Here is a 13,890-nt window from a genome sequence, read left to right on the forward strand (position 1 = left end):
AAAAACTTCAAAAAATCTGAATTTTTTTTTTTTTTTTTCAAAATACTCACCAGTGGGGGAGGAGGGTGATGGAGAGAATGGATTTGAGAGAGAGTTATTGTTGTGATACGAAGTTGAAAGAGAGTTTGATTGGGTTGTTGGGTTGTGATGATGATGAACAATGGAAGCCATTGTTGATCTGTAAAAAAACCTTCAAAAAATCTGATTTTTTTTTTTTTTTTTTTCAAAATACTCACCAAAACGACGTCGTTTTGGTGAGTTTTATTCTGAGCTGTTCGATCAACTACTTTAGGAGATCACTCCAGAGAATTCACTCTAGAGGATCCGCTCGCGAATGAAACCCTAGTCTCAGAAGCCGAGGCCAATCAAGAGCCGACACTTGAGCAGAATTCTCAGTGAGACGAAAAACAAGAAGAAGGGGAAGATGTTGAGGATAACGCTAGTTGATGAAATTTGAGTATATCGAAATTGACATCGTTGAATTAGAAGGAGATTTTGTGAGCTCTCAAGGCTGTGGAGAGAGACTCGGTGGCGATTGCCGACTGCTTCACCTCTCACTTCGCTTCAGTCAGTCAGTCAGCCAATTTTGTATAATCTTCTTCAACTTCTTTGTTATTCACTGCAATTGTTTATGAAATTTCTTGTCCAAGTTTGTATAATTGCTAGTTTCAAATTATTAGATTATGTTTTCATTGGAAGAAGGATAAAAATGAGGCCTTTTCTATTCGAATTGTTCTGTTTCTTTAGACAGGAAATTATTTTGGAAAATTTTTGATGGTGATGGGGAATAATTCAATTGTTTATAAATATTTTGATCCAAGTTTGTGTAACTGTTAGTTTCATATTCTCAGATTTTGTGTTCATTTGAAGAGGGATGAAAATGTAAAATTGTGCATTTGGTTTTGGTTAAAAATGAGGACTTGCTCTTGGAAGAGTTCTGTTTCTTTAGTCAGGAACTGATTTTCCGGCAAAAATTGATGGTGGATATCTTTATTGCAACTTTACGGTGAACCATTTTTCCTTATTTGGTATGGCGAAAATGTTGAGTGAAAATTTGATGTATACAGTTTGTTTGACATTGTTGAAGTGGTAGATGATAGTGGATTTTGGATTCCAAACTTAGAGACCTGAAGTAAGCTATACAAGAAATTAAAAGATTGTGTATAGATTCCTGTTATTGCCAGTCCATTTCATCAAACTTGTGTAGGAAGCCTTGGATTGATAAAAACAAGAACTATATGTATGTGTCAGTTTCATAAACTATGAGTCAAATAAACATGGTCAAAATATGTATGAAGTTGGGATTTTTTTTATTTCTTTGGAGTTGAAATTGGATCTTTTGATCGAATATTGTGTCTATATGATGACACAATGTAATATTTTGCAGGTAACAAGCACTTCAGTTGACCACATGCGATGCTTCAGTGATGCTGCAGGCCAACTTCAAGAATGTGGTAAATTATGATTATTGTGATTGATATTGTGCTTTATATATTTTGTCTTTCATAAACTCAAAATTTTTGGTGGAATTGAGGTTAATTGAATTTTTGTGTTAAAAATATAGGATATCCATATACTTGTTATTTCCTTCCATAATATCGGTCAACAATCCAATATGATTATGACTTCTGAGGTGCTCATGGGTTGCCTGACACGAGAAGATATAAGAAGAGAAAGGAAAAATTATTGGAAAAAGGAATTAAGTTCTTTGCAATCTTTCTGTCTGCTTTTTCTTGTTGAACAGAGGAAAGCAAAAGAATATATTACTAGCCGAATTGAAACAGTTTTTTAGCATAATAGTTCTCAATAAAAGTTGAAGCTCACTAGAAAAGTCTAGGAATTAAATTCTTGTTGTGGTTTAGGAAGGTTATGGGTGATCGACATGTTATGGTTGCTTCACCCTAATTTTGTTGGAAGGAATTGGTGCAGATACTTGTAGTGTAGTTTTGTGAGACTTCATTCGTCTTATTATAAGTGAATGTACAATATTACTGACTGCATTTCCTTCAGGGCTTCAATTTTTGTTTTTGTATTATGTTGGTACCATCTCATTGTAATGCAAAGTTCTCAACATTGAGTATATTTATTTTTTAATTTGGCAGTGTTTGGCCTCAGACTCTCTTGCGGCTTCCACTTCATGGCTGCAGAGATCCTGCTGCCAGTGCCAGGCTTTATTCTTTACCTTTCCATCACTTGTGCAGTTGCCCTTACAGAAGAGCTTGGTGATAGTTACAACACAACATAGTTTTTGATTGAGGTTTTATTTCTGCATTAGTTTCACCTTGTGACTTATTTCTCTCTCTCTCTCTATCACTCTCTCACATATGAGGCTCACTTTTCTTACATTTCATTCTTAACTATTATTAAACCCAATTGTTGCTAACGTATATTGTGGATCCTCTGATTTGAATAGTTACAACACAACATAGTTTTTGATTGAGGTTTTATTTCTGCATTAGTTTCTCCTTGTGACTTATTATTTCTCTCTCTCTATCACTCTCTCACATATGAGGCTCACTTTTCTTACATTTCATTCTTAACTATAACTAAACCCAATTGTTGCTAACCTATATTGTGGATCCTCTGATTTGAATTTTATCCTTCTTTTACAGCACTTGATGCAGCAACAAAAGGGAATCGCTATATAAATTCCTGTCTCATGTATATAATTTGATTTCACCTTGCCATTTTGATAAATCCTAATATCTTTTCAGTATGTTTTGATCAATTTTGAACTACTGTTCTGAAAGGATGTTTTGCACGGTTCTAATGGCATTTACACGGGAAGTTATGGAAACTGGAGGTGGACAATCACTGTGCGACAATACACATTTGTGACAATATCTAAGGCAAACTTTTTACTAGTTAGTTAAAATTTAAAATTGAAGTACTGCCAAAATGAAAGGAAAAGAAAAGGAATAGATTTTGATCAATTTCATTAGGAGGAAGGTTCGCAGCCAATTAAAAAGTTGATGGAGAAAATATTGGGTGGTTCTTTCCTGTATCATTTTGTACTTTAGCAGCCAGTTGGTGACTCGAGAGTTTCAGGGGTCTTAAATCAAATCTGGAACTGGAACTTTAGATATAAATGTAGGGGCCGCTACTCCTTGGGGATTGAACTTCAGTGCCTTCATTATAACATCAAATACTTTCATTTTACATACAAAGGAACTTGCATTTGCACCAACTCTTTCTTGTGGAACTTACTTGTTTGCAGATTAAACGAGGAAATTAAAGGCATGGATAGTCTATTCGCACAACTATATCCTTGGTTTTACTTAGGCTTATTTTTATACTAGCGGTAACTCGTGCGATGCACGGAAAAATAAATTATATACATTTTGTGTGATATATAAATTATTCTAATTTTGAATTATATTTTAATAGCAGCAAGCCATGATCTTAGGCTATCTTGGTTGATGTTAACAATAATTAATCTACAAAATTTCACAATAAAAATTTGATATACATAAAAAATTGTTAATTATAAAGATTGTTGGGATAATAGTATTACAATCACTTGATAACATAAATAATTTGTATCAGACTATAGTGTCATGCAAAAAAAAAAAAAAAAAAAACAAAAACAAAGCATTAAAAGAAATAAATTTTATAAGTTATCATAAATTTACTTGTTTTAAATCAATGATTTATATTATTATTGTGGGACCAAATTATAAATAAATCTCAGCTTTTAATTATAATTTGTAAGTAATCATTCTCCATAACTTGAAGAATACTTGCATAGTTTCTACAACATTTAAAAAAAAAATCAAGATAAGAATTTCGTAGGATTATAAAAATTATATAAGAAAATAGTTTAATCTATTTTATTTATAAAAAAAAAATGATGACAAATTATTTGAATTGTATTTGAAGAAATATAACAAATGGTAGCTTTAATCATTATATACCAAAAAAAAAAAAATTATATAGGTTACTCAACAACAAAATGGTCGAATATAACTAAAGTCGTGAACATTGAATTAAATCATATGGGATCTAAATTGATAATATAATCTAATAAATCGACTAATAATAAAAGAGAGATATCGATAGATATGTAGTATTTTTCTACCATCTTTGTATTATATTCATTAATTTCATATATCATATGAAATTTTTACTCGTCTCAATCTTTCAATAAAATAAGCACCAAGAAAACAAATTTGATAAGAAATTAGTTCTAAACTTTATTATTAAAAAAATAGAAATTTCAAAGAGAAAATTTCGAGATGGGATTGAAAAAATACTATAACAAATAACAATCTTATAAAAAAATAAAAAGAAAGAAAAAGAAAAAACACATAGCAATGATCTAATGTAAACTATTTTTAAAAATTAAAAGAAAGAATATCAAATTATTACCTTGGATAAATATAGTGACAGAAAATAATTTTGTGAGATTTTTGTATTGTCTTCTCCCATACAGCTTCCATTATTTAATTATTAATACTCTTCTTATTCATAGCTAACCATTGTTTTTTTATATATATCTTTATCACTTGGGAGATAATAACAAATAATAAAAATTATGAGGAGTAGGTTAAGAGGAGATAAGAAGTTATAGATAAGAGTATTTCACAAGATAAAAAATTCAAAATAAAAAAAAAAGAAGATAATATGTGATGAAAGGAGAAAAAAAATATAAGTAAACCAAAATAAAGATTTAGATAGATATGTTTTTGATAGATATAGATTAACAAATCATATATTTATCTAAATTTTATTATTTTAATATTTTTTTGTAAATCAATTAGTTAATCTTTATCTTTATCTGTAGACCACGAAATTAATTTTTATAAATTATTTATCAATTCTTATATGTTTATTTATCTATAAGTCATGAAATTATTATTTTTCAAATAATTTTTAAAATTTTTATCTTTATCTAAATGTCATGAAATAAATTTCCATAAATTATTTATGATTTTTTTATATCTTTATTTATAATGAAATTAATTAAAGTACAAAATGAAGGGCAAAAAACATGAGTAATTTTTTTTTAAATCAATTTTTTAACCTTTATTTTTATCAGTAGGCCATGAAATTAATTTTTATAAATTATTTATCAATTTTTATATGCTTATTTATGGGAAGAAATTTTAAATTATTTATAAGTTATGAAATTAATTATTTAATTTTTATCTTTATCTGTATGCAATGAAATTAATTTTCATAAATTATTTATCAGTTTTTATATGTTTATCTATATGGAGGAATTTTGAAATTCAAATCTTTATCCATAAGCCATGAAATTAATTTTCATTTTAATTAATCAAACAAATAGAAAATGGAGGAAAATAGAAAACACGAAAGACAATCAAAGAGGGTTGCCACGTTGGAAAGAGAGAATTTTAAAATTATGAGAATTTAGGAATGAATATTTACAGATTTTTGACAAAACCACTACATTTAATTATATATATAGTATAGATATATAGTATAGATATATTACTTCTCCCTACTCCTTTCTTGTATGATAAATTTCTAAGGTTCAAGACCGGAGAGATTGACATCCTCCTCCATCTTTTTATTTATTTATTTTTCAATCGAACATTAATAACACGCTCACACATTGACATCAAGGGCCAAAGAACTTTGTTGGTGGTTCATTGATGTTACGCCAAGTTTTGACAAGCTTAATATTCTTACTGATTGATAAAAAAATGTTTTATTTGGTGAAGAAAATGTGTTCATATTTATTTCAATCTTTTGATCCTTAATGCTATGTTTGAATCTTAAATTTGTCAATAAAATGAAAATTGTCATGTGTATATGAAATTAGTTATTCATATTTATTTTTTTTATGGATAATACCTATTCATTTTCTTTTTATTTTCTTATCACAAAAAAAGAAAAGAAAAAAAAGAAAAGGATTTTTATGACAAATACCTATTCATTTTCTTCTTGTTGTCTTAACCCAACCAAATAAATGGGAAAAAAAAAATAAAAATAAAAGAAGAAGAAGGAAAAGCATATATTACACTTTGATTTTTTTTAATCTTTTCCTATTTATTCCATTTTCTTCCACAAAATCAAAATCCAAAATTAGCATAAATATTCCAATACTAATAATAATAAGGGTAAATTCTAATTTAATCCCCTGTGGTTTACCTAAAAAATACGGAGCCCCCTTATAATTTCATTTGTAACACTTAAATTCCCTGAACTTCATATCAAAGTGGAATTTCGGACGGAACCTTTGTTTCAACAGAACGTGTGTTACACGACCATAAAACCAAAATTTTCTCCCTTTATCACACTGGATAATTCCTGATCTTCTTTTTTTCTTCCCAAGTTTTTTGAAAACCAAAGACGTTGCTTCTCTCTCTAGAATGCTTCTCTCTCTCTCTAGCTTATCTCCCTCATTTCTCCATCTTTCCCTATCATTTTTGTTTCATTATTTCTTCTAAAATCTATGTCTATCATTCTCTTAACTCAAATAAAGTTAACCCATAAATTAAAATCTCTGTCTGTCATTCTCTACCATGGCAACTACCATCATCCTTCATATTATCTTTATCACTATAGATACACATACATTATATACATAGGCATACCCAATTAACTAAGCCAAGACCCAAATTGTAATGGTGGCTACCACCATGGGTGCCGTGAAAGGGGAAGGTGGTGGGTTGTGGGTGTTGGTTGAATGGAGGAGATGGGATGAGCTTGGTGGGTGTTTGCAACTATGGACTATTTAGAAAAAGTTATTGTTTTGTTATTGACAATGCATTGCCTTTTCCTAGCATTGTTTGATGTTCATTGAAGTTTCTGAAAATTGACTTCACTTTTCTTTTTAGATTTGGTGCAAAAAGTTATGGTTTGGTTCTGCATTCTAGAGAGAGAAATGAGTGTTTGTTTGGGTCTAAATTCTGGAGAGAGACGAGTGTTTATATAGGTCTAAATTCTAGAGAGAGGGATGAGTATTTGCTTGGGTCTAAATTCTAGAGAGAGAGATATGTATTTGATGATGGTACAGGAAGTGTATGGTTTGCCATGGATGAGAAAGAAATAAGAGAAGAAGAAGAAGAGCAAAAGAATACAATGAGAGAAGAAGAAGAAAAGGAAAAGAATACATAAAAATTAAAGAAAAATGGAAGAGAAATATTTTGGTTTATAGTGGCATTAAGAAGAAAATTAGGGAAAGAAGTAAGGGTAATTTAGACCTTTTATTATTTCTGTTACGTCCATCCAAAATTACACTTTGGTATAAGGTTTAGGAGGTTTAAATGTTACAAATGAAATTATAGAGGGCTCTATATTTTTTGGGCAAACCACAGGGGTTAAATTATAATTTACCCTAATAATAATAATAATAATAATAATTAATCATGTGCTTGTCAAGGAAATTCTCTCAAATAGCAATAATGCAAACAAGAAACATCTAAAAAAAGAAAAGAAAACAATAAAAAAAATCAAAATTTGAATATTTGGATGCATGGCTAGCATTACAAATCCCCAATGTGTACAACACACTACAAGATATGCCCACACGACAAACCTATATGCCTACTTGTTTGTCGAGAGAATTTAAATAGCCATAAAATTTAGTATAAATATTGGATTCAACACGATGTCGCAAAGCATTGCGGCGTGCATCAACCATTGAAATGTGTGAGATCATTTGATCGAACATCAATTTCATCCCATTTTCATTTATTTGGAATTATGTATTGATTCATCACATCAAATAGGAATGGATCACTACAGCACCTAATCTTTTGTTTTGAACGGCATTTTTGTAGGATTTTTTATTTTTATTTTTATTGATATAAGTACAATAATAAAGTCCAATCAACTATGATCGTAAATTAAATATAATATATAAATAATATAATGTTGTAACTAACATCATAATGAGTTATAATAATAAAATATTACAAACGTCGTAATTGCGACATATGATACACACCCCAAAAGGAGGTGTGTATTATCAAATTTTTCTTTAAAAATATATATAAAATTATTTGTTGCAATTTCTACTTACGGTTATTATATAGAAATAAGTTTTAAAAAATTGATTATTTTGAAACTAGAAATAAGTGCTTTTGCTTTTTGTTCACCAGCTTATAAAAAATTGCACAAAACATTTTGGCTTGTTGCCCTTGCTCCACCTTCGATGTAACAGTGTAAGTGTCCTGGCACCGCCAATACTTCCAAGTGGTGTTTAAGCGGCACACAATCCTCAGTCTGGTACTTCCATTCATCATGATAAATGCAATAGTACTTTTCGTCATAACCGCTTTGCACTTCTCCTAATTTGGCTGGCTATCTAACATATGGCTCGTTTCATATCTCGTTAAGGATACAGTAGATAAGACTCTTGAATACCGTAGTGATGGTAGTATGAACTTTCAATTTCCTTGCTTTCACCTCTTCATCGTTCAAAGAGAGATCACCTTGGTTGTTATTATGGTTCTTATTGTAATTACCGCATTGCTTCCCATTCTTTCTAACCGTATTGATTTTAGCAGTAGCCTTTTTGTTCGCCACAACTGTGCCTGGTTTCTCCTTTGCTCGAGCAACATCTCCCTCCACCTTAATGTGTTGGTTAACCTTTTCCATCAAAGCCTCTACGGTCAAGGGTGGAACCATGGATAGCAAGTCTCGTAGTCTACGCCCGACTAGTAAACCGTGCTTATACGAACAATAATAATGTCTGAAAGACATTCTCCAATCTCATTAAATGCCTCATAATACATATCGTTGAATGACTTCAAAGACTCATGCTCACCATGTTAATGACCAGCAAGTGATCAACCTCCTTGGGTGTCTTGGTGTTTGTTTTGAATCTGGTAATAAACATCTCTGCAAGTTGCGCTTAAGAAGCAATGCTGCCTACGGGCAACTTTTTGAAACAAGTGAAGCCCAAATCCCCTAGATTTGACGGAAACAAGATGCACATCAAGGCATCGTTCCTCCTATGAATGGCCATGACTTGTCGAAAGTGGCAAAGATGCATGTAAGGATTTGACTTCCCGTTGTAGATAGAAAATTTTGGTTGGTTAAAACCTGCGGGATGTGGCACGTTCTCAATCTCCGATGAGAATGGCGTACTCTGCAGTTCAAACACTATGCCCTCCGTTATTTTTTCATGTTCTCACATAAAATTGTGGATTTCACTTGCTCCAATAATCACAATATTCATGAAGTATTTTTTTTTTCAAAATCACATGAGAATTTTCTAGCTATATTTGAACCATAAAGAGAGGTGTAGACACCCCATTTTGACTGATCCTAATGGTATCATTCTAACTACATTGCGGTGTGTATTATCTGGAATAGCTCTCCTTGGAAAATTTTGTAGGATTGGCAGAACTTGGAAAAGAATAGAAAGGAACTTAGCATAAGAACGACAAGGTGAGTACGGCAGGTATCACCCCCTTGCCTCTTCTTAATGCATTCTTGGATGATTGCTTGAGTACTTGTTGCACACACTCACTCACGTATGAATTGTTACACCATCGCCCCCCAACTACACTAATCTAATTCCTTGCAAACAAGGATATGTAGGCAACCTGTGGGTTCGATAACTTACATGAATGAATGGCACTGCCTTAAGCCTTAGGGTCATGTCAACTGGGATGGTCTCAGATCTTTGACGTTCCATTCTCATCACTTCATGATTGTTTAAGCTCTGTCAAAGAGGGGCAACTGTAGACACTCCATTTTGACTAACCCTAAGACTTTGGGCGCTTGCAAGCCTTCCAATGGCGAAATGATAAATTACTTCATCTTTAGAATGATAAAGATGTTTGGAGTTGTTGTGCAAACCTGTTTTGGCCAAAAAGATGTTTGGAGTTGTTGTGCAAACCTGTTTTGGCCAAAAATCAACTTTTTGCAAAAATGACCATTTTACCCCTGAGTCAGTTTTTAGCCAAAAACCAACCTTTTAACCTCCAAAAAGAGAGATAAGCCCGATTGTGTTATGCTCAAACATATTTTTCAAAATTAGTAACCGGTTTTATAAAAAACATTGGTCAGAATACAACTCGGGCTTACTTGTGCCGCAAGCAAGCCAAGGGCATGGGACCTCGCACTTGCGCATGTATGCATGGCACGTGTACCAAGTCAAGACACACATGCGCACATTAGATGTGAGTGCGCACGTTATTCGTGCATATGCACAATCGTTGCGTGTGTGCTCGTCAAAGCGTGATAGAATTATTTTAGAAACTCAATCTTGGTGCATTTTTGGAGGGAACGGCGGAGGGAGAAGCAATGAAACCCTAGAAGGGTTCCAAAACCTCCGCCCAGCTCTATAAATAGAGCCTCTCCCCCTCTCTTGAAAGGGGTTAAGAATTTTTAGTCTTTTGAGTGAGTTTGAGAGCCAAACACCATACCCACCCCCATTTATTACCTTAGCCATGAAATTTACCCACCCTTCAACAACTCTAAGTGTCACAACCCAAACCCGCCCCTGTAGGTTTAGACCGTAACTGGCTAGTAATCCCGGATTACCCGGCCTCAAAGACAGAATTAACAAAAATATTTAATTAATAACGGGACCAGAAGCTAAAGCAGACTGTAAGGTTTTGTCCAATGAGCTTGTGCATAATGGCATGGAACATAAACAACTTTTTACTCATTAATAATAACTCGCATTCATACCAAAAAAAAAAATAAAAATAAAATCATATATCTCTAGGAACATTCGTAGCATAATCTTCCAAGCCAAAACTTATATATGTAAGCGGTCACACATGACCAACAAAAGTAACCCAAGGACAAAACAAAAGATTAAAAACAGAGCCTCTTTCGTGAGGCATCCCGGATTGACTTCACAAAACTTGGTTCTTTCACAAGATCATTAGGGTTGGGGCTGGACATCCCGCTGCTCACCTACATACATATAGATAAAGATTGAGCTAACGCCCAGTGAATAATACTAGAGTAAAGAGGTTATATGAATGAGGCTCTTAAATAGGTAAATCATACTCATGAGTAGTACATGTAGATTATTATCAAAACAAAACGACCTCAGGTCTATTCTATTATGCTCAAGGCATATTAAAGGGGCAAAACAACATTAGGTCCAAACATTTATTCATAAACTGACCTGAGGTCTAATGGATCTATACATAAATGACCATCTGGTCCGTCAAAACACATGTACAAACGACCCCAGGTCCATCATGTCCAAATTCATATTCATGTGCACATTTATAGTCATTATCAAGTTCACATTTGTATTCATACTCAAAATGTCCTTTGGTCTATTAAATTCCATGGTTATTTTGATAATCATGATCATGTTCACATTCGTATTCATACTCAAAATGACCTTTGGTCCAATCAATTCCTTATTCAAAATGACCTTTGGTCCATTTAACAAACATACAAAACGACTTTCGGTCCAATTCATATATAAGATGACCTTAGGTCTATCTTGTCAAACATTCTAAATGGCCTTAGGCCCATTCTGTGTCCTTGTTGAATATACCAAACGACCTTAGGCCCATTTTCATATTCTCATCAAACATACCAAACGACCTTGGGCCCATTTTGTATTCGTACTTATCAATCACTTTACAGATTCTTTTGCGAAGCAGACAGATAGAATACTCTCATAATATAAATTCACAAGTCTAGAAAACTTACACGTAGTTAGTATTCAGAAATTAATATACATGAAAATATCTTTACTAAGCTATTACTCACAGTGTTAAGTTGGCTGATTTGTCCTTAGAGTTGACCCTACAAAATTCGTAACACATATAGAAATTAGGTCTCAATACAATTCAATCCGTTTTTTAATTTGTTTATCTTTCTTAGGCTTCTTTCTAACTCTTTAGTTCATTTAGGATGCTCAATGTGTGCCTAAGAATGCTCAGAAATGAAGTAGAACAGAAATTGAAACATAACACAATGTTTCAAAGTTTTCTAAAACAGGATACTTCGCTCGAGCGTAACATTGGTCGCTCAAGTGAACCCTTCAATCTGCAAAAGTACTGGATGCTTTCATTTTATGCTCGAGCCAACTTCTTAGTTGCTCGAGCCAAGATTGAAAATAAAGGGTGGTCGCTCGAGCCAACCTCCAATGTCTGTAAAACTATTGGATGCTCGATATGTGTGCTCGAGCCACCTTTTGGTCGCTCGAGCAGTCTGTTGAATCTCTAGAATTTCCAGAATTCTGTTTTGAGCTTCGAACACATATCCAAGGCTTCAAATTCATGCATGACTCACTCAATTATGCAAGAACACTCCCAAATACATATATTTGAAGTTAACTTGAACCCATTGTTCAAAACTCCATGAATTCAACAAAATTCAAACCTTAAACTTTATGTTCGTAAAATCCATATTTTATATCTTGCATTCACAAGCTTCAAGACTTAAAATTGAACCTTTAAAACATGACAATTCATGCATGCATGTGCAATATGACTTTGAATTCAAACTGAAACATCATAAATTATGTTCAAAAGCATGAGCCTTCACAATTTCTTGCATGCATGTATGATTTAACACTAATTCTTCATGCTATGCTCATTTCTTGCACTAAATTACAAAGTTTTCTTGAATTCACAAGCTATAAGATTTTAATTCACAATCCAAGGTTCAATTGCTCACCTAGAGCCTTAAATTATTCCAAATTAAGCTAGTTCTTGAGCCTAGCTCTTCAAATCTCCAAGTTTTTAGTTCAAGTCTTCAAATTTGAGTCTCCACTCTCTTATAATCACACACACTCTCTCTATAATGTTTAACCTCAGCCAAATTGTTGAAGAAGAGCTCAAATATATGAGCTTAATCACCATCTCATCTTATTTATATAAGGTAATTAGCTTAGACTAATCAAACTTGATTAAGGTTAATCAATTACACTTATTGTAATCAATTTAATCTAATTAATTTGATTTGAATCAAATTTTAATTAAATTTAACTGTAGGCTCTAAAAATTATGTTAATCACAATGATACAGTCAATTTCAATTTCTGAGGCCTCTATGACCCTCAATTTCAGATTATAGCAGAATATAGAACATATATCTCTATGATTGATAGACATGAATTCAAAAACACATATAATCACATGATTAGCATCCAAATCACATTAAGCACATAATTACAAAGATAATTAAAGATTAACAACGTATCACAGAACGGGGCTGTCACATTCTTCCCCCCTTAGGAAGTTTGATCCTCTAAACTTATATTACCTTCCGTTGGAAACAGATTTAGGTAGTGTTGATGCATTTTATCTTCTTTTTCCCATGTAGCATTCCCTTCTATAATGCTCTCTCCATTCCACTTTCACCATTGGAATGGTTTTGTTTCTCAGTTGTTTCACTTGTCGATCAATGATCAATTTTGGCCATTCTTCATATTTCATATTTTTATTAAGTGCTATCCGGTGATAGACACGATATGGCTCTCGGAGGTAGCCCCTCAACATTGACATGTAGAACACGTTGTGCATGTGTTCTATACCTGGCGGTAAAGCAACTTTATAGGCAACTGGGCCAAGTCTCTCTAGAATTTGAAATGGCCTAATATAACAGGGTGACAACTTACTCTTTTATGGAATCTCGATTGGCCTTTTATTCGAATTACACTGATAAACACGTGATCATCAACCTTATATTCAAGAGGGCTTTTTCTAACATCCTCATAACTCTTTTGTCGGCTCTGAGCTATCTTAAGCCTTTGCTGAATAACCATGATCTTTTCAGTGGTAGATTGCACAATTTCAAGCCCAAGCAAGTCGCTATCCCCGAATTCTGTCCAGCTAACTGGTGATCTACATTTTCTGCCATATAAGGATTCATACGGTGCCATGCTAATGTTGGGGTGGTAGTTATTATTATATGCAAATTTTGCCAATAGTAAATTATCTTCCCAACTCCCCTGAAAATCTAAGGTATACGTTCGGAGCATATCTTC

The 13,890-nt window shown here is 32.7% G+C and overlaps 1 protein-coding gene and 1 long non-coding RNA gene across 5 annotated transcripts in view; one reads left to right on the forward strand and one right to left on the reverse strand.

Annotated features, from left to right (window-relative positions):
* LOC114296855 (retrovirus-related Pol polyprotein from transposon RE1) overlaps window positions 1–13,890 on the reverse strand; it is an 88,686-nt gene that overhangs the window by 60,670 nt on the left and 14,126 nt on the right. The window lies entirely within an intron of this gene.
* On the forward strand, window positions 338–3,187 carry LOC145806218 (uncharacterized). Of its 4 annotated transcripts, none has more exons than XR_014349050.1 (3): window positions 338–1,454; window positions 2,103–2,257; window positions 2,613–3,187. It is a non-coding gene; the product is annotated as an uncharacterized LOC145806218 (long non-coding RNA). The 4 variants fall into 4 exon arrangements; XR_014349051.1 differs by having other exon boundaries at window positions 338–1,006; window positions 1,388–1,454; window positions 2,103–2,735; XR_014349049.1 differs by having other exon boundaries at window positions 2,103–2,735.

This window comes from Camellia sinensis, chromosome 13, assembly GCF_055761805.1.
Source record: "Camellia sinensis isolate YWXY chromosome 13, ASM5576180v1, whole genome shotgun sequence".
Lineage (NCBI taxonomy): Eukaryota > Viridiplantae > Streptophyta > Magnoliopsida > Ericales > Theaceae > Camellia > Camellia sinensis.